General features: G+C 40.1%; 1 pseudogene; it reads right to left on the reverse strand.

Moving 5' to 3' along the window:
- Positions 1–12,577: 12,577 nt before the first annotated feature.
- Positions 12,578–14,995, reverse strand: LOC143672619 (ATP-dependent RNA helicase DDX1 pseudogene; annotated as a pseudogene).
- Between the last annotated feature and the right edge of the window lie 4,118 nt (positions 14,996–19,113).

Below are 19,113 nucleotides of genomic sequence, written 5' to 3' on the forward strand. Positions count from 1 at the left end.
CTCCTTCCTCTAGTCCTCACCTGACTATGTGCCACTCCACAGGCACCTACTTTTCTAAGTCCTTTCAAGCTTATGTATGGCCTCCCATACCTAATTAATCACCAGTTGCCAGTGCAGCCTCCTCCTTTAAGCTCTTACCTGTTATATCTCTCTTTAATCAGGCAATTACTATGGGAACATGCTGACTGATTCCTACCACAACCAGGGGAAACTGATCCTGCCAATTCCCCCCCAATCTTCAACCAGGGAACAAAGTACCCCTCAAAAAGCTGCAGCCTGCACCATTCCACCATGGTGGACTGACCCACACACAGTGGTCCTTAACACTCCTACAATGGTAAAACTATTGGTGGACTCTTCTTGGCACCACCTATCTCAGGTCAAATTATATAAGCAGGATGAGCCCTCCTACACTTACCAGCCTCTGGGGCCCACTTGGGTCCATATCACTCGTGCTGTTCACCCTCCTAACTCCCACTGAAAGCAAATCCTATGTCTGGGAATTCCAAATCAGGGAAACCTTTACCCAAAATAGAAAATCAACCACTCACATAATCGACACAGCAAACTGCCCATTAACAAGTTGTAGCCAAACTATAACCATCCCTGTAACTCCAAAATCAGTTAAAAAGGGTCCAAGGCCTTATGCCTGCTTTCCATATGCCCAAACCAAAAGCTATTGTAACCAACACAACTATGACATCATGTATGGGGGATGCCCCTATTGGTCATGCAGGATACACAACGCTTACAATGAAGCACCTCATACGGGTATCTTTTACATCAGTTCTCAGCAATTTTACATAAATATTGCAGATCCCTGGGACATAAAATGGGTAGCAGGAGTCCAACGCAAACTATACCACAGCAGCTGGTCCTGAAACCCTATAGGCACCACTGAAATACAGTGGATATGTCCTCATTAACACTACTTTTACCCAAGTGTCTATCGACATTGCACAAGCTGAGCAAAGCCTCTCCAATCATCTTGCCCAAACCTCTTCCACAACAACTTCACATATATGGCTTCAAATCCTCCAGCAAACCTTGCAATTCCTCAACCAAAAGCAAATACTTCCTGAAATATCCCACTGTTTCCTGTGTGCATCATTAAATAGGTCACTCTTGGCAGCCATCTCTATAAACCTCACCCAAATACACCAACACAGCCCTGATTCCTGCCACACCACCCTGAAAAATATCCCCCTGTGGGAACCTGAGTCTGAAAACCTTCCCTATCCCCTAAAAACCTGCTACCTCACACACATAACTGTAAAACAAGCCAAACTTCAAAACCGATGCCAAACCAATGTCACTATCCACCCATGCCCCTGAAGGGCAATATTTCTGGTGTAATGAATCTCTTATCAAGTGCCTTAACCCCACTGCCCAAGGACTGTGCTGTCTGGTAACTATTGTTCCTCAACTAACCCACTATGGGGAGTCTGAGCCAGCTTGGTTACTACCCCCATCATCCTCAAAATGGGCTGTCTTTCTTCTTATCCTAGTAGGCAAAAGCCTGGCTGCCTCAGTCACAGCCTCAGCCAAAGTGGGAGGGGCACTAGGACACAATATTCTAACTTCTCAAAACTTTGAAACTCGACTATAGATAGCTGTAGAGTCAACAGCTGAATCTCTCTCATCTCTACAATGCCAATTCACTTCACTAGCTCAGGTAACTCTTCAAAATCAATGGGCCTTAGAACTGCTGACAGCTGAAAAAGAAGGGACCTGTATATTCCTCCAAGAAGAATGTTGCTATTACATCAATGAATCACATCTGGTAGAGCAAAATGTTCAAACCCTAAACAAACTAAAGAAGATTTCTATCACAGGAAACAAGAAACCTCCTCTGCTCTAAACTGGTTCTCCTCTCCACTAGCAGCATGGCTTCTCCCACTGCTAGGTCCAGTTATCCTAATCTGTTTCTCTTTTCTCCTAGCTCCTTGCCTCCTTGACTTCCTCCAGGGTCATATAAGAGAACTATCTTAAGTAGCAGTAAACCAAATGCTTCTGCATCACCTCCTGCTGACCTCATCAAACTCCTGCAGCCAGCCTCTCCTCTCTCCCAACCCTAACAATTTCATCCCATAGCCCCATGCTATCCCACTGCAGCAGGAAGCAGCTAGAAAGATTTTGATGCCCTAATATCACAAAAAGTCTAGAATTTTAGGTCGGGGGAATAAGGGAAGGTTCTATGGCCGGAATCATGAAGTCACTCCAGAAGGAGAGGTGAACCACTATAACCAAGGTCTTTACACCACCAACATCTATTCACAGACATCACCACCTGTTGCTCAACCCACTAGCATAATAATCCTTTGTTTAATGTGCTGCCCCTTTCATGTCATCACCTAACCCCTGCCCTTAAAAATTCCACTCACCAAAACCCATCCACGAACTCATCTCACTCACTCTCTCTTGGGCTTGGTGAGCTCTGCCCAGGAGTGCAGCCAATAAACCATGCTCATTTACAATCTTTTCATCTACTTTCCTTTCTGTTAAATACCTCAAATCTTAAAACCTTTCAATAATTATGAGTGAAACAAGCCAGACACAAAAGCATAGATACTGTATGATCCACTTTTATGACCATCATAAAAGTATAATCAGATGCTTATAATACAGAATGAAGGGAACCTAGAGATACATAGAAGGTAGAGATGGGTGAACCATTAGATAATGAGGTTGGACTCCAAAATAAGAGAAGGTGGTTCTCTACTGGGTCTATAAGTAATATTACAATATTCAGGATGAAAAAGATTGAAAGAAGTTGCATAGACCTCCATGTCCATCTGGCTGACACTTGAAATAAGAATTAGTTCCTGCAAGAAATACTTCAAAGATACAATTTATGTACAAAAGTGTTTAAATACAGGGTACAGGTGGAAAACTGCTATTGCATGCTATAAGCTATGTTCAAAAGGAAACCATCAGCACTACTACAGCAACAGCAGAGGTAAATAATGGGGAAGGGACAAGAGTTAAGAGGAGTTTAGATTTCCTATTTGATCAGGGTGGATTTATTAGTTTTCTTTCTCTTGGAAGTAATGAACTTATCTAAAATTGTGAATGTTGATGGACAGGGAAGTTTGGGCACTATACTAGATGCCTGATGAAGGCTGGTGGCTGAAGGATGCACTGACTGAGGAGCAGCTTAGCAAACAGTGGTACATACTTATGAAGGAAGGTTGTGCTGCTACAAAAAGAAACAAAGTTATGAGGTATGCAATGATGTGAATGAAAAAAAGATGGACATTTGGTCAGACAAAATAAGCCAGACACAAATGCTATGGTGACCTTTAGAAAATGCTTGTAAGAAAACAGAGGCTTGGATTTTAAGTTTTAAAGCAGACATTAAGTTTGGAGTGGTGGTTATTATTTCCAGATTTTGAGAGGCTATTTTATATATATATAAAATATATATATATATATTATATATATATATATATAATATATATATATTATATATATATATATATAAAATATATATATTTTATATATATATATATATATATCACCTGATATTTAGAGATAAAATTAGCTGAACAGGTTGGGATAAAAGTAATTCAGAACACAGGGATAAGGAAGACAGCACCTATATTTTCAAAATAAATATACTCTTTGAGATCAATTGAAGAAAGGTTTACTTGGTCTGAAACTGAAATTTTCTGTAGAGCATAATCTGGTTCAATTTATCTGCATAGTTCATTTGAACAATTAAAACACAGGGAGCCCAGAATAAGAATGAGGTCCTTTAATCCTGTATAGATTATTGTAATTCCTGGGTACATTCTAAGGTATATTAAGCAGATAATCAAAAAATACTGGCAGAAAAAACCTGATGGGGGGGTGGGGCCAAGATGGTGGCTTAGCAATGTGTGCATTTTAGTTCATCAAGCAAAACAATTGCTAAATAACCAGAAACAGTACAGAACATCTCCTGGGACCATGTCAGTGACCAAACACACAGCACACCACAGTCTGCACAAGCTGGATGAGCTGAAAGCCTCCCCAGAACCATGAGTTTCCCAAGCCATGGCAGCCAGCACCCCTCCCTGTCAGGCTAATTCTCACTGGGTAAAGGAAGGAGACTTTGTCAGCACCAGGGGCTGAGCACAACCAAACATGAATTGTGGAATTAATTAACAAATTCTGGCAGTTAAAAGTAGGCCTCCAGCTCAGGTGAACCTGCTCAAAGCAGAGGTGGCTCATTTTTGCCCCCGTACTAAGGGTGCAGGGCTGACACAAAAAAGAAAAAAATGGAAACAAGTTTTTGTGGCTGTTTCTACAAAAGGCCTGACTGCCTTTAGATATAGTAGCAGGGCTTCTCATGCTGCAACCATGGGCATAGGCAGAAACAAGCTAATTTGAGGGCTTGTCTGGATCCTGTGCCTTCCCCAGGGAAGGGGAGAAGTCCAAATCAGGTGGAATCACTTCTCAAGGAATTTAGACAACAGGGCTTGGTAATTTGAAGTCATTAAAACCAGCCTACAACATCTTTACATTTCCACCACACCCCCAGCAGGGAAAGTCTTCCAAAGTTAAAGGTATGCATCGTCTTAGGCTGGTGGGACCTACAGACAGACAAGCACCACATAATGGACAGAATGGGAGAAACAGACCCTAGAGACTTCACAGGATATTATTTCAACCGGCTGGGTCTCACCCTCAGGGAACACTGATGCAGGTGAACTATTTCCTCTTGATAAGAGGTCAGTTTGGTCTGAAAAAGTCTGACTGGGGTCTATAGTACCTATGTAGACCCTCCTAAGGGTGGGGGTGAAAGGGCACCATACAAATATTTAATAATGCTCAATTCTTGTGCAAGCCCTGCTTCATGAGAGGCAGGGGTACTCATTATCCAATTCATAATAGGAATTACAGGTTTTAAAATAACTTCATGACCTATAGTGATTTATTCAGTTTCTATCAATGCCCAACAGGTGGCTAATAGTTGTTGTTCAAAAGAAGTATATGACATTCTGGATGAGAGTAACTTCTGAGACCAAAAAACTCAAAGTAATGCACCATACCTTTTGCTGCTGCTATGGACTCCAAGTAGCATATTGATCTTGTACATTCACACGTATTTTGATGGTATCTATTCCTTAGGCCATCAGTGCATAGCAGTTTGAATTGCAGCCTTTGCTTCTTCAAAGGCTTATTTTTTTAATCCCCCCATTCAGAGGCAAATTTTTTTCCTAGTAACCTATATAGAGGTTGCAAGATCATCCCTAAATGCAGACTATAGGTCCTCTAATAATGAAATAATCCAATAAATTTCTGTGCTCCCTTCTTGTTAGTGGGAGGTTTAAACCCTAATACATGCATAGCTTTTGGGAGAATTCTTTTTGATGAATACCTAAAAGTTTTATTTGCTAAGCTGGTCATTGAATTTTTGCTGAATTTATTTTCAAATATCCCATTCCACTTATCTGGATCCCAATCAGGAGTGACAGCAGTAATTAGAACATGCATGGTTTAAAATTAAATTTCCCTTTCACATTTTCAATATTGATATTGAGCACATTTTATCAGCAGTTTTTCTGCAATGCTTTGATAATTGCAAGCTTGATCACACAGAATAAAATTTTGTGTTGTAAAACTACAACATAGAAAGTTTTCCCTGCAAATTAGCCAGTTCTTTTTCTTATAGTGACTTCTCCTGGAACGGATCCTCATTTCTTTCATGAATTTTTCAATATGCTGTCAAACTTATCCATCCTCTCCTACAAATTCCTACCATTTCTTTTCTCTCTCCTACAGGAGTTGCTCACAAACATTCTGCTAGTTGAGGAAGTTCCACACTTTGAATTTCTTTTTTCATTCTTCACATGGTCTCGGCTCTAATAGCCTGCTCTTAAGATGGCAACTCCTCCCAACCAGGAACATCACAAACTGCACATCTAATTTCTGGCTTTTTAAAGACAGGCATTTTAAACTCTCAAATCCTGCTGAATACTCCAACTTGTTTCATTAAGAAACAAGGAGGACACAGTTTGAACAGAGTTGGATTTGTGAGTAACACACCTCTCTGTAATTCAAACAAATAAGCTTTTATTGATTAATGGATGAAAGACAGAGAAATAGACTAAGTTAAATTACCAATCAGGAATTCACCAACACCCAAAGAAGAATGCTGGGGAATCCCAGAGACAGTATTTTGGGGTCAACTGGGAAAGTCCCAAGCAGGGCATTCTCCTCTTAGATGATTCCATTCCAAGTCTACCTGTTTATGGGCAATTTATATAACTTTATCTACAATCCAATTGATTTATGTGATCAAGCTCAACTGTTTCTCATGAGATTGACTATGTTTCAAAAGAAACTTCCTTGAACAAAAATATTTTTATAAAGCACATTCCCATCTTGGAGAGTAGCCAGCCCTCCCAGTTGGATCTGTACATTTTACCATCAAAACAAATGGTCATTAGATATTTGTTTGGTACCTTGTGGTATGGGCAAATGCACATGTGGGAGTTAAATTGACCTCTGTGGTGAGAACAATATTCACACAAAGAGTCAAGCTGTTCCTCTATGGTAATAAACAACTTTGCATTTTCACTTCTGCCTGGCAGTAAATTTCAATGTGAGGCAAGTATATATATATATATACACACACACACACACATATGCGTATGCATATACATTTACATATACACATACATATACATATACATATATACATATGCATACACATATACATATGCACACACACATATACATATATATATATACACACATTTCTTTCAGTCCTAGGATCCAATCTTGCTCTGGATACACACTGCTATTATTTTCCGTGAGACAAAATAGACTTTGGCATTCAGTAAATGACTTCTCAGGGTCAGATGCCAAGGTGTTATAATGGTCAATATTAGCTGAGCAAAGCAAACTCAACAAACTCAGTGTCCCTCTTTTATATTTCACCTCTACAAACAAAAAGGCTTGCAAAACCTTGGTCCAAAAGCAACTTCTTAATCATAGGGAGCTGTCCCAGTTTAAAAGGATTTTGTGCCATAGAAAAGCAGTGTTTTAATCCTGATCTGTTCTGTGGAGGGGGCCTTTTCTTTACTCCCGTGAGTACTATAGGTTGGAAATTTGATTAGATTTTTCTCTGGGGAGATATGATGTCCAATTGTGGGTATTAAATCTCTTTGAGAAGGAATTATTGAGACAAAAGTAGGGTACTTTGATTCTAATACTAGGACTTCCTATGGAATTCAGAAAGTTCATTACAGGTATTTTTCACTAGTAGAGAAATGTTGATTTTACAGAACAATTATGCAGGCAATAGAGAAATCCCATAAACTACCCTATTGTCATGGTCAAGTTCAATGTGTCAACTTGGCCAGGTAGTGGTGCCCAATTGTCTGATCAGGCAAACTGGTCTGTCTCTTGCTATGAGGACAGTTCATGGACTTAAATCATGATCACATTACTGCCACCCACAACTGATTGCATTTGCAATCAGCTAAGGGTGTGTCTCCTGCAATGAGTGACACTTGATCTAATTACTGGAAGTCTTTTAAGGAGGACTCAGAAGAGAAAATCACTCTTCATTCTTCAACCAGCCAGCTTCTTCTGAAAGATCATTAAGTACCTCATTGGAGCTGCCAACTCATTACCTGCCATAGACTCCTTGGACTCTACATCCCTGCAGTTATGTGAGACACTTATAAAAGTTTTATATTTACAGATATCTCCTGCTGATACTGTTTCTCTAGAGAACCCTAGTTAATGTAGCTTGGTACTGGGAGAGGTTCTTAAGAAATAGAATCTTAAAAAATGTTTTTTTAATGATTGGTTTTCTACCCTGACTGGACTCAAAGGTACTAAAGACTCTATTTCCTATAATAAGAATGAAAACTGCTAATCCATGGGGTGAGCTGGCAAATGAGATAGTGAAAATATCACCATTGGATTCTGTTAATGCTTTGCTTATACAAAGCCAGGCTCTTGGGGTTAATGTTTTTGACGACATTACAGAATTTTGTAGAATTAGGAGATATAGAGATTGTTCTAGTTTGCTAGCTGCAAGAATGCAATATACCAGAAATAGAATGGCTTTTAAAAAGGTAATTTAATAAGTTGCTAGTTCACAGTTCTAAGGCTGAGAAAATGTCCCAATTAAAACAAGTCTATAGAAATATCCAATTTATGGCATCCAGGGAAAGAAACCTTGGTTCCAGAAGGCCAATGAAGTTCAGAGTTTCTCTCTCAAGTGAGGAGGCAGATGGTGAACACGGGCTTCTCCATTACCTGGAAAGGCATGTGGTGAACACAGCATCTTCTGATAGCTTTCTCTCCTGGCTTCCTGTTTCATGAAGCTCTCTGGGAGGCATTTCCTTCTTCCTCTCCAAAGATCACTGGCTGGTGGACTCTCTGGTTCTTGAAGCTGTGTCATTCTGTTCTGCTCTTTCTGAAATCTCCTTCATTCTCCAAAATGTTTCCTCTTTTAAAGGATCCCAGTAAACTAAACAAGACTCTGAAAGTGTGGAGACACGTCTCCACCTAACTCAGTTTAACAACCATTCTTGATTGAGTCACATCTCCAGGAGAATGATCTAATTAAAATTTCAAACATACAGTGCTGAATAGGGATTAGGAGAAATGAATGCCTTTACAAAATGGGAATATTATTAAAACATGGCTTTTCTAGGGCACACATATCCTTTCAAACTGGCACAGAGGTATTGGCTGGTTGTTGTTAGATATGCTGCATACATTAATGAGGGAAATAGATGAGAAGCTTATGCACTATATTACAGATGTAAAAATTTCTATGAGGGCCTGAAGTAAAATATTATTTCCTGTAGCTGCAGACTTGAGATCTTTCAGTACCAGACTCAGAATCTCGTTGTTATAGTAGCAAATTTAAACCTAAACTGAAAACTGAAATCTCAGCCTTGCACGGTTTCTGCCATTAAAGTGAAGGCATTGATTGGAAAGGATTGGGACCCTGAGAAATGTGATGGTGATGCATGGATTGATAACAGTGTCTGTGGAGATGTAGAAGCCCTAGAGCATGCTGGGACTTTCCTAGATAATCCTGTACTGGTCTATCCTGAGGGCATAGTTACCCAACCTCTATCTGAAGGAATTAAATCTAGAGTGACTAATTCTGTTTCAGGAGATAAAACTGAAAACAAATGCTCTGAAGCAATTGGCTTGGAATATACTTGTAACTATTTCCATGGCCCACCCCCACTATACCTCATTTCTTCCAGGCATATAACTAGGCAGAAGACCCAACAAACCCCAAAAGTTGAGGTAAAAACTGTTACCCATGAGGAGGTATGCTATGCTCCAAAAGAACTCCACAAGTTTTCCAATTTATATAGACAGAAATCAGGGGGATGGATCATATTGGATTTTGAGGATGTGGGATAATGGTGGGAGCAGTAAAAATGTGGACCAGGCTGAATTTATTGACATGGGCCCACTAAGCAGAGATTCTGCATTCAGTGTTATAGCTCAAGAGGTTAGAAAAGGCATTAACTATTTCTTTGGATTGTTAGATAAAATATGGACCAAAAAGTGGCCAACATTACATGAAGTTGAAATGCCAGAATTGCCCTGGTATAATGTAGATGAGGGGATCTAATGTCTTAGAGAGATTGGAACATTAGAGTAGATTTATCATGGAAAGGCTCGTACATTCCCAGAATGTCCTGAGGATGAATCTTTAAACAGAACTGTGAGATATAAATTTATGAGATTAACTCCATAGTCCCTGAAGAGTTCTGCAGTCACCCTTCTCTGTAGGTCTGATATTGCTGTGGGAGCAGATGTCACTGAGCTGGAATCTTTACATTAGGGATGATTGGATCCATCCCAAGATGGCAGAAGCCAGATGGCAGCACCTAATCTCTAAGGGCAAGGTGGACATGGCTATCATAATGGACAGCAGACTCTAAGAAGGAGTCAGAATGATCTGACTCACAGAGACTTGTGGTATTGGGCTGTAGATCATGGGGTACCTAGCAGTACAATAAATAGGCAGTCTACTAACTTCTTGTTTGAGCTGTGTAAGCAAAAGAGTTCTAGGTCATGTGAACAGAAGTCTAACTTGAATTAAAAAACACAGAGACATGGCCCCTTAATCAGTTTCCAGGCTTGAGTTTACATACCCAGAGCCTCTTGGATAAGGGGGAGGCCAGGTCCCTTTGGGAGAGAACCCTGTTACACTGCCACAAATTTACATTGTTAATCTTCCTCCAAGCATTCCCCAAGGATACCTATGAAATTTTACCAGGGTAAATATGCGTTGGGGAAAAGGAAGTGCTCAGATATTTGGGGGATTATTAGACACTGGTTCAGAAGTGACATTAATTACAGACAGTCCAAAATGTCACCCTGGTCCACCAGTCAAAGTGGGGGTTTATGGAGGTCGGTATTGTAGGAGTTTTAGGCTCACATCCAACTCACATTGGGTCCAGTGGGCAGACCCATTCTGTAGTTATTTTTCCAGTTCCAGAATTCATAATTGGAATAGATATACTGAGTGACAGGTGGGATCTCCACCTTGGCTCTCAGACTCATAGAGTGAGGGCTATTATGGTAAGAAAGGCCAAGTGGAAGCCACTAGAACTGCCCCTAATTAGTAAAATAGTAAATAAGAAGCAATACCAGATTCCTGGGGGGATTACAGAAATTAGTGCCACTCCTAAAGACTTAAAGGATGCAGGGGCAGTGATTGCCACCACATCCCCACTCAACTCTCCTATTTGGCCCGTGCAGAACACTGATGGAACTCAGAAATGACAGTGGATTATTGTAAAAGTGTTGTTCTGGATGTGATATCATTGTTTGAGCAAATCAATACATCCTCTGCTACCTGGCTAGTAGCTATTGATCTGGTGAATAGCTGTTACTAAGGACCACCAGAAACAGTTTGCTTTCAGATGGCTAGGACAACAATATATTTTTATTGTCCTACTTCAGGGGTATATCAACTCTCCAGCCCTATGTCATAATTTCATGTGCAGGGACATTGAATATTTCTCCATCCCACAAGATATCATACTGGTCCATTATATTGATAATATCATGTTGATTGGACTTACTGGGCAAGAAGTAGCAATGCTTTAGAGTTATTGGTAAGACATTTGCATGTCAAAGGATGGGAGACAAATCCAAGAAGAATTTCACCTCAGTGAAATTTCTAGGTGTCCAGTGATGTGGAGTATGTCATGATAGCCCTTCCAAAGTAAAGGATAGCTTGCTACATCTGGCCCCTCCTATTGCCACAAAGATGTACAACGTCCAGTTAGTCTCTTTGGGGTTTGTGAACAGCATATTCTTCATTTGGGCTTGCTACTCTGGCCCATTTATCAAGGGACCAGGAAAGCAGTTAATTTTGAATGGAGACCTAAGGAAGAGGATGCTCTATAAAAGATTCAGGCTGCTGTACAAGCTGGTCTGCCACTTGCATGATAAGATCTAGCAGATCCAATGTGCTGGAATTGTCAGTGGCAAATAGAGATGCTGTCTGAAGCCTTTGGCAAGCCCTAATAGGAGAATCACAAAGCAGACTGTTAGGATTTTGGAGCAAAGCCTTACCATCTCCTGCAGATAACTAATCTCCTTTTGATAACAGCTTTTGGCCTGCTACTGGGGCTTAGTAGAGACTGAACACTTGACCATGGGCCATGAAGTTTACATGAGATCTTAATCACCTACTACGAGCTGGGTGTTGTCTGATCCAACTAGCCATAAAATTGGGTATGTGCAGCAGCACTCCAGCATAAAATGCAAATGATATGAAAATTTCTTCCTTGTTTTGAAATTAGTATCTTTTGTATTCATACATAAATCAAACCTATGTATTTATACATAAATCAAATCAGTATCTATGTATATATACATAAATCATTTTCCTCTTTATTTTATCTCCTTTATCATATGACCTATGCTGTTTTGTTCATGTTATAGTATTCAAGTTGTAAGATATCATGTTTAAGAGTGAATATTATCCTAGGACTTTAACAGTGTTCTGGAGAGATTTAATGTATTTCCAGTTGTACGTGGGACAGTTGAGTATTGCTACTTAAGGAAACAATGTGTCCATTATTGTTTCTATTTAGAGATTAAGTATGGTTTAATCATACTTAACCACATTGGCAGCATCCATAGCTAATTGCATTTTCAATCAGTTAAGGGGAGTGTCTTCTGAAATGAATGATGCTTAATCTAATCACTGGGAGGCTTTTAAGGAGGACTCAGAAGAGACAACCACTCTTCCTACTTCAGCCACCCAGTTTCTAATGAAAGTTCATTGAGGACCTCCTTTGGAACTGCCCTACAGATCTTGGACTCTTACACCCCCAAAGTTGCCCAGCCTGCCTCTCCTCAGAGTTCATTGAGGAACTTCATTGGAGCTTTCAGCTCACAATCTGCCCCACAGACCTTGGACTCTAACTTCCCATGGTTATGTGAAACACTTTTATATCTTTTATATTTACAGACATCTCCTGCTGATACTGTTTCTTTTACAGAACTCTAGTGAACACATCAATTATTACACTTTGCATTGGTGTGGAATTTTGTTACAATTGATTGTAGCACATTTTTTTTATAGTCATCAAATTTATTATTGTCATTAGGCTGCAATTTTATGAAGAATTCTTAAAACTAATCTTTCTTGACATGCAAGAGTTAGCATTAATAGCTTAAGTTACTATAAATACTGCTGCTTGGAAGCAGTACAACTGTTTTAGAGTTTTAAGACTAGAGACTTGTACTACATGAGTCTAATTTAGTGCATCTTAAAATCAGAAGGTTCTGAACAGCTGGTTAGGAAGGTGGCCAAGATGCAGGAAAGATGTCTGTGCCTCCTTTTCAAGGGCAGCCAATTCTTGAACCGTAGGTGCCAAAATATCCACATGGCCTTTATAATTTCCACCACCAATAGCCCTTTCTTGACCATAGGTAACTTTCCCATCAAACTCATCCACTGGTACCTTTATATCTGGCTCAACCTGAGAAATGGTACAGTTCAGGTGTTCTTCTATCTCAGACAGCAATTGCATCTCATTGTACCATATAGTATACAGCCACCATCTTCCTTGAGTCTTGTGTTGTAACACCCCTTTCCACGGCTGCTACACACATGATACCAAACCTTCTCTTTTTCTGTTGCCACCAGGGAAATGGCCAGACCCATTCTTTCAGCTCTTCCAACCCTGCCAATTCAATGTACGTAGTTTTGTTTTTCATCAGGCAGAGTGACATTTATAACATAAGGAACACCATGGATATCAATTCCTCTAGCAGCCACATCTGTGCAAATCAAGAATCTTACATCTCCTTTCTTAAATCTTTCCAAGTTTTGCTTCCTCTCATGAGGTTTTCTGTCACCATGAAGACAGACACATGAGTACTGGTGCCCTTTTTTTATCAGGTCCTCCTCCTTGTTGCATAAAATACTGCTCCAAGTTATCACAGTCTATTTTAGTTCTACAGAAGATGATTGCTTGATCCATTTTGTGTTCCTTGATTGCCCGGACAGTGTACTCCCCTTTCAGGATTTTAATAGCTTCAGACCACATCTCTGGACTGTTAGCACCAGGTCTTGTGTTATCTTTTGCATGTACTTCATCAGTTCTAATGTGGTTTTTCCCAAGCCTCTCCCAGAGCCTGTCTGCTTTGGGGTTCACCGGGACAGCAACATGGTGTACAGTGTCTGGAACATAGTCTTCTCCTTTCAAGTCCACCCACGTGGGAAAATGCATTATCTTGTCAGACAGTTTCTTTACATCAAAAGAATGCAAGGTTGCAGAGCAAACAATAACCTGAAGTCTTTTCCCATCAGATGTAATCTGAGGAATCTGATTGTGGATCCTGTTTATAAAATCAGAATAGCCTTGAGAAAGAAGTCCATCAGCTTCATCCAGGACCAGGAATCTAACTTGAGATAAGTTCAGCTTTCCAGTTGACACCAAATCATCTAGTCTTCCTGGTGTGCCTACAACTATATCTACCCCATTATCCAAAACAGAAAGCTGATCCCGTACTGCAACACCTCCAATTATCAGAAGTTCCCTTAATTTAGGATTATCAATATATTTCTTAAACTGCTTGACGTTATTCAAGGTTTGTTCGGCTAACTCTCGAGAGAGTTCAACGTTGAGAGCTTTTGGAGCATTGGGGAGAAACTCTGTTTGTGCCACCTGTGCATTACCTGTGTGCTGTGATTTGACAACATAACTATCCGGTGCCTTGGAAAGTGCAACAAAGCCATCTTTTGGTGGAAACTTAAATTCCTCTTCACCGAAGTTAAATTTTAGTTCAGCATTCTTCAAAACACAGGCAGGAAAGAGAGCTTGGTTCTTCATATGCTGGGGAATTTCAAAAGCCAGACCAAGGTCTTTTCCATTTTTAGAGAACTTGACATGCCCTTTATCTATATCTAGGTAACATCCAATGGTATCATGCATAGTGAATTCCTCTCCATAATTATCGAATTGTTTATTATGGGATTTTTTTCCTGTTCCACCAAAGCCAAATCCAAACTTGTCAGTGCCCAGGTCTAAAGAAGCCTGCATCGTAGACCACCCAAATCGACATAAACCTTGATCATGACAGGATACTTCATAGTAGTGTTTTCCTTTCATTAGTCCTTTAGTAGCTCTACATCCATGCCATTCCTTTACTTCTCTGCTTTGACAACAAAGACCATCAGACCCAATTGCAAAAGCAGATCCTCTATCATACGGGTTCATTTGCCATTTGTTGAGCACTGAAGCACCAGTTTTAATAGTTGTTTTTCCTTTTTTGCCTTCCTGTTGGACTTTCAAAGTTTCATAAACTATCTGGATAACAGGAATACTGAAAGCACCAGTTTTCCCACTTCCTGTTTCTCCAGCCATGAGCACATCACCTCCTCCTAGGATCAATGGGATAGATTCAGCCTGGATATCAGTTGGGAGAAGCCAATCCATCTCTTCCACAGCTTGTGCAATTTCAGGCATAACACCCATCTCCGAGAAGGCCGCCACTCTGTAGCACATTTTTATAATTGTATTATTAACTATAATCCATGGCTCAACTTAAGCATCACTGTAACATAGTTACAAAGATTTTTGAAAAACTTGTATTCAGTTACCATATATATAATTAACACTTCATATTTTAACCACATTGAGATATATATTCCAGTAATGTTAATTATGTTCACAATGTTGTAGCACCAACACCACCATCAATACCAAAACATTGCCATCATTCCAAATAGGAACACTGCACATCTTAAACCTTAACTTCCCATTATCTATCCCCACCCCATTCCTTGGTAATCTATATTCTAGATTCTGAATTTATGAATTTTCTTTTTCTAGTTATTTCAAATCAGTGAGATCATGCTGTATTTGCCCTTTTATTACTCTTTATGTCATTCAATACAATGTCCTCAAGGTTCATTCACGTTGTCACATGTATCAGTGATTCACTCTTTTTTTATGCTAAACAAAATCCCATTGAATATATAAACTACATTTTCTGCATCCATTCATCAGTTGATGGAAACTGAGGTTGTTTTCATTGACTGGCAACTGCAAATATTGCTGCTATGAATTTTGTTGTACAAGTATGTCCAATTCTCTTGGGTACTTATTTAGCAGTAGTGGAAGAGCCAGGTCACATGTAATTCTATTCTTATCTTTCTGAGGAACCATTAAGCTGCATTTATCAGCCTCTGTAATTTTACATTGCCACCAGTAAAGAATTCATGCTCTTGTCTTTAACACTTATTATTTTCAAATTTTTAATAAAGACAATTCTAAATATTGTATCTTTGGGGTTTTGATTTGAATTTTCATGTGAACTTGATAATTGTTATGGTCAGATTCATGTGTCAACTTGGCCAAGTGGTGTTTGTCTGTTTGTCTGGTTGGGCAAGTGTTGGCCTGTCTGTTATGATGAGGACATTCCATAGAATTAAATCATGATTATGTCAGTTACATCCACAGATGATTCCATTTGTAATCAGCCAATGGGAGTGTCTTCTGCAATGGGTGATGCTTAATCCAATCACTGGAAGACTCTTAAGGAAGATTCAGAAGAGACAGGATCTCTTCCTGTTTTGACCAGTGAGCCTCTCATGTGGGTGTTCATCCAGACCCTCCTGTGGAATCATTAGCTTCACAGCTGGCAGATTTTAGATTCTTCATTCCCACAGTGATGTGAGACACTTTTATAAATTTTATATTTGTGAGTGTTCCCTGTTGATTCTGTTTCTCCAGAGGACTCTAACTAATATAACTTGGTACTAGCAGTGGTACTTAAGAAACAGAATCTTAAAAAATGGGTTTTTATGAATAGTTTTCAACTCTGACTGAGCTCAAAGGCACTAAGGACTCTGATTCCCACAATCAGAGTGGGAATGACACTCCCAACACATGGAGTGTGTTGGTAAAAAAGATGATCAAAATATCACATTTGATTCTCCTAATGATTCACTTATACAAAGCCAGGCTATGGGGGGGGCAGTGCTTTTGACACCTTTATGGAGTTTTGTGCAAATAAGAGGTATAGAGATGTTGGCTCATTGTTGTTAGATACAGTGGATACATTAAGGAGTGAAAGGGATGGGTTTAAGGCTTCAAATATGAAGCTTAAGTGCCATCTAAAATGTAGAAGTTTCTATGAGTATCCTGAAGAAAATCTTGCTTCCTATAACTGTGAACTTGGGATCTCTGAAAATCAGACTCAGAATCTTATTGTTAGAGTAGCAACTTCACAACATAAAATGAAATCTCAGTGTTGCATGGTGACTTCCATTAAAGTGAGGTCATTAATTGGAAAGGAGTGGGTTCCTGAAAAATAGGATGGTGACATATGGATTAATAATGATGATGAGAGTGAGGTTAAAACCCTAGGTCATGCTGAGTGTTCTCTAGATAGCCCTGTAATCATCTGCCCTGAGGCAATAGATGCCCCATGTCCAGCCTGCCTTGAGGAGTTGACACCCAACCTTCTCCTGAAGGGATTAGCCCTAGAGTGATTAATCCTGTTTCACCAGATGAAACTGAAAATGAATGCTTTGAAGCAAATGGCTAGGTAGATAATTCTAATTCTTTTCAGGACTCACCCTCACCACCCCTCATTTCTTCCAGACCTATAACTAGACTAAAGTTCCAACAGGCCCCTAAAGGTGAGGTACAAAGTATCACACATGAGGAGGTACATTATACTCCAAAAGAACTGTGTGAGTTTTCTAAATTTTATAGACAGAAATCAGGGGAATATGTGTGGCAATGGATTATAAGGGTGTGGAATAATGGTGGGAGGAATATAAGACTGGATCAGGCTGAATTTATTGGTATGGGCCCACTAAGCGAAGTTTCTGCATTCAGTGTTATAGATTGAGGGGTTAGAAAAGGTCTTAACAGTTTGTTTGGATGGTTGGTTGAAACGTGGATCAAAAGGTGGCTGACATTACCTGAGGTTGAAATGCCAGAACTGCCCTGGTATAATGTAGATGAGGAGATCCAGAGGCTTAGAGAGATTGGAACGTTACAATGGATTTATCAACCAAAACCTGCTCTTACACCCCAGGAATGTCCAGAGGATGCACCTTTTACCAGAACAGTGAGAAATAAATTTGTGAGACTAGCACCATCATCCCAGAAGAGCTCTGTGATTGCACTTCTCTGTAGGTCAGATGTTGCTGTAGGAACTGCTGTCACTGAGCTGGAATCCTTAAGCAGAATGGGGATGACTGGATCCTGAATTGGCAGAATCCAGATGGCAGCACTTAATCACAAAAGACAAGGTAGAAGTGGCTATTATAATAGCAAACTGAAAGCAGGAGTTAAAATTATATGACCCACAGAGGTTCGTGGAATTGGCTAGTAAATCATGGAGTACCTAGAAATACAATAGAAGTGCACTCTACTAAATTCTTGTTCAAGCTGTAAATCAGAACAGTTCAGGTCAAGTGAACAGGTGTCTAAACCAAATTATAAAAACACAGAATCATGGCCCCTTAATGTTTCCAAACTTGAGAGAGTTTACAGACCCAGAGACCCTTGAATGAAGAGGAGGGCAGGTCCCTTTGGGGGAGAACTCAGTTACACTTACACAAATTTATACTGTTAATCTTCCTCCAAGGCTTTGCCAAAGAGACCAATGGCCTTTTACCAGGGTAACTGCAATGGGGAAAAGGAAATGATCAGATATTTGGGGGATTATTAGGCACTGGTTCAGAAGTGACATTAATTCCAGGGGACCCAAAACATCACTCTGGTCCACCAGTCAGAGTGGGGGCTTATGGAGGCCAGGTGATCAATGGAGTTTTAGCTCAGGTCCGTCTCACAGTGGGTCCAGTGGGCCCCTGGACCCATCCTGTAGTTATTTCCCCAGTTCCGGAATGTATAATTGGCATAGACATACTGAGCAACTGGCAGAATCCCCACGTTGGTTCTCTAACTCGTGCAGTGAGGGCTATTATGGTGGGAAAGGCCAAGTGGAAGCCACTAGAACTGCCCCTACCAAGCAAAATAGTAAATCAAAATCAATACCGTATTCCTGGAGGGATTGCAGAGATTACTGCCACTCTTAAGGACTTGAAAGTTGCAGGGGTGGTGATTCCCACCACATCCCCATTCAACTCTCCTATTTGGCCTGTGCAGAAAACAGATGGGTCTTGGAGAATGACAGTGGATTATCGTAGACTCAACCAGGTGGTAACTCCAATTGCAGCTGCTGTTCCAGATGTAGTATCATTGCTTGAGTAAATCAATACATCCCCTGGTACCTGGTATGCAGCTATTGATCTGGCAAATGCTTTTTTCTCAATAGCTGTTAGTAAGGACCACCAGAAACAGTTTGCTTTCAGCTGGCAAGGTCAGCAATATACTTTCACTGTCCTACCTCAGGGGTATATCAACTCTCCAGCCCTATGTCATAATCTTGTTCGCAGAGACCTTGATCGTTTCTCCCTCCCACAAGGCATCACACTGGTCCATTATATTGATGATATCATGTTGATTGGACCTAGTGAGCAAGAAGTAGCAACTACCCTAGATTTACTGGTAAGGCATTTGCGTGTCAGAGGATGGGAGATAAATCCAACAAAAATACAGGGGCCTTCCACCTCAGTAAAATTTC

Source organism: Tamandua tetradactyla, chromosome Y (genome assembly GCF_023851605.1).
Source record: "Tamandua tetradactyla isolate mTamTet1 chromosome Y, mTamTet1.pri, whole genome shotgun sequence".
Taxonomy (NCBI): domain Eukaryota; kingdom Metazoa; phylum Chordata; class Mammalia; order Pilosa; family Myrmecophagidae; genus Tamandua; species Tamandua tetradactyla.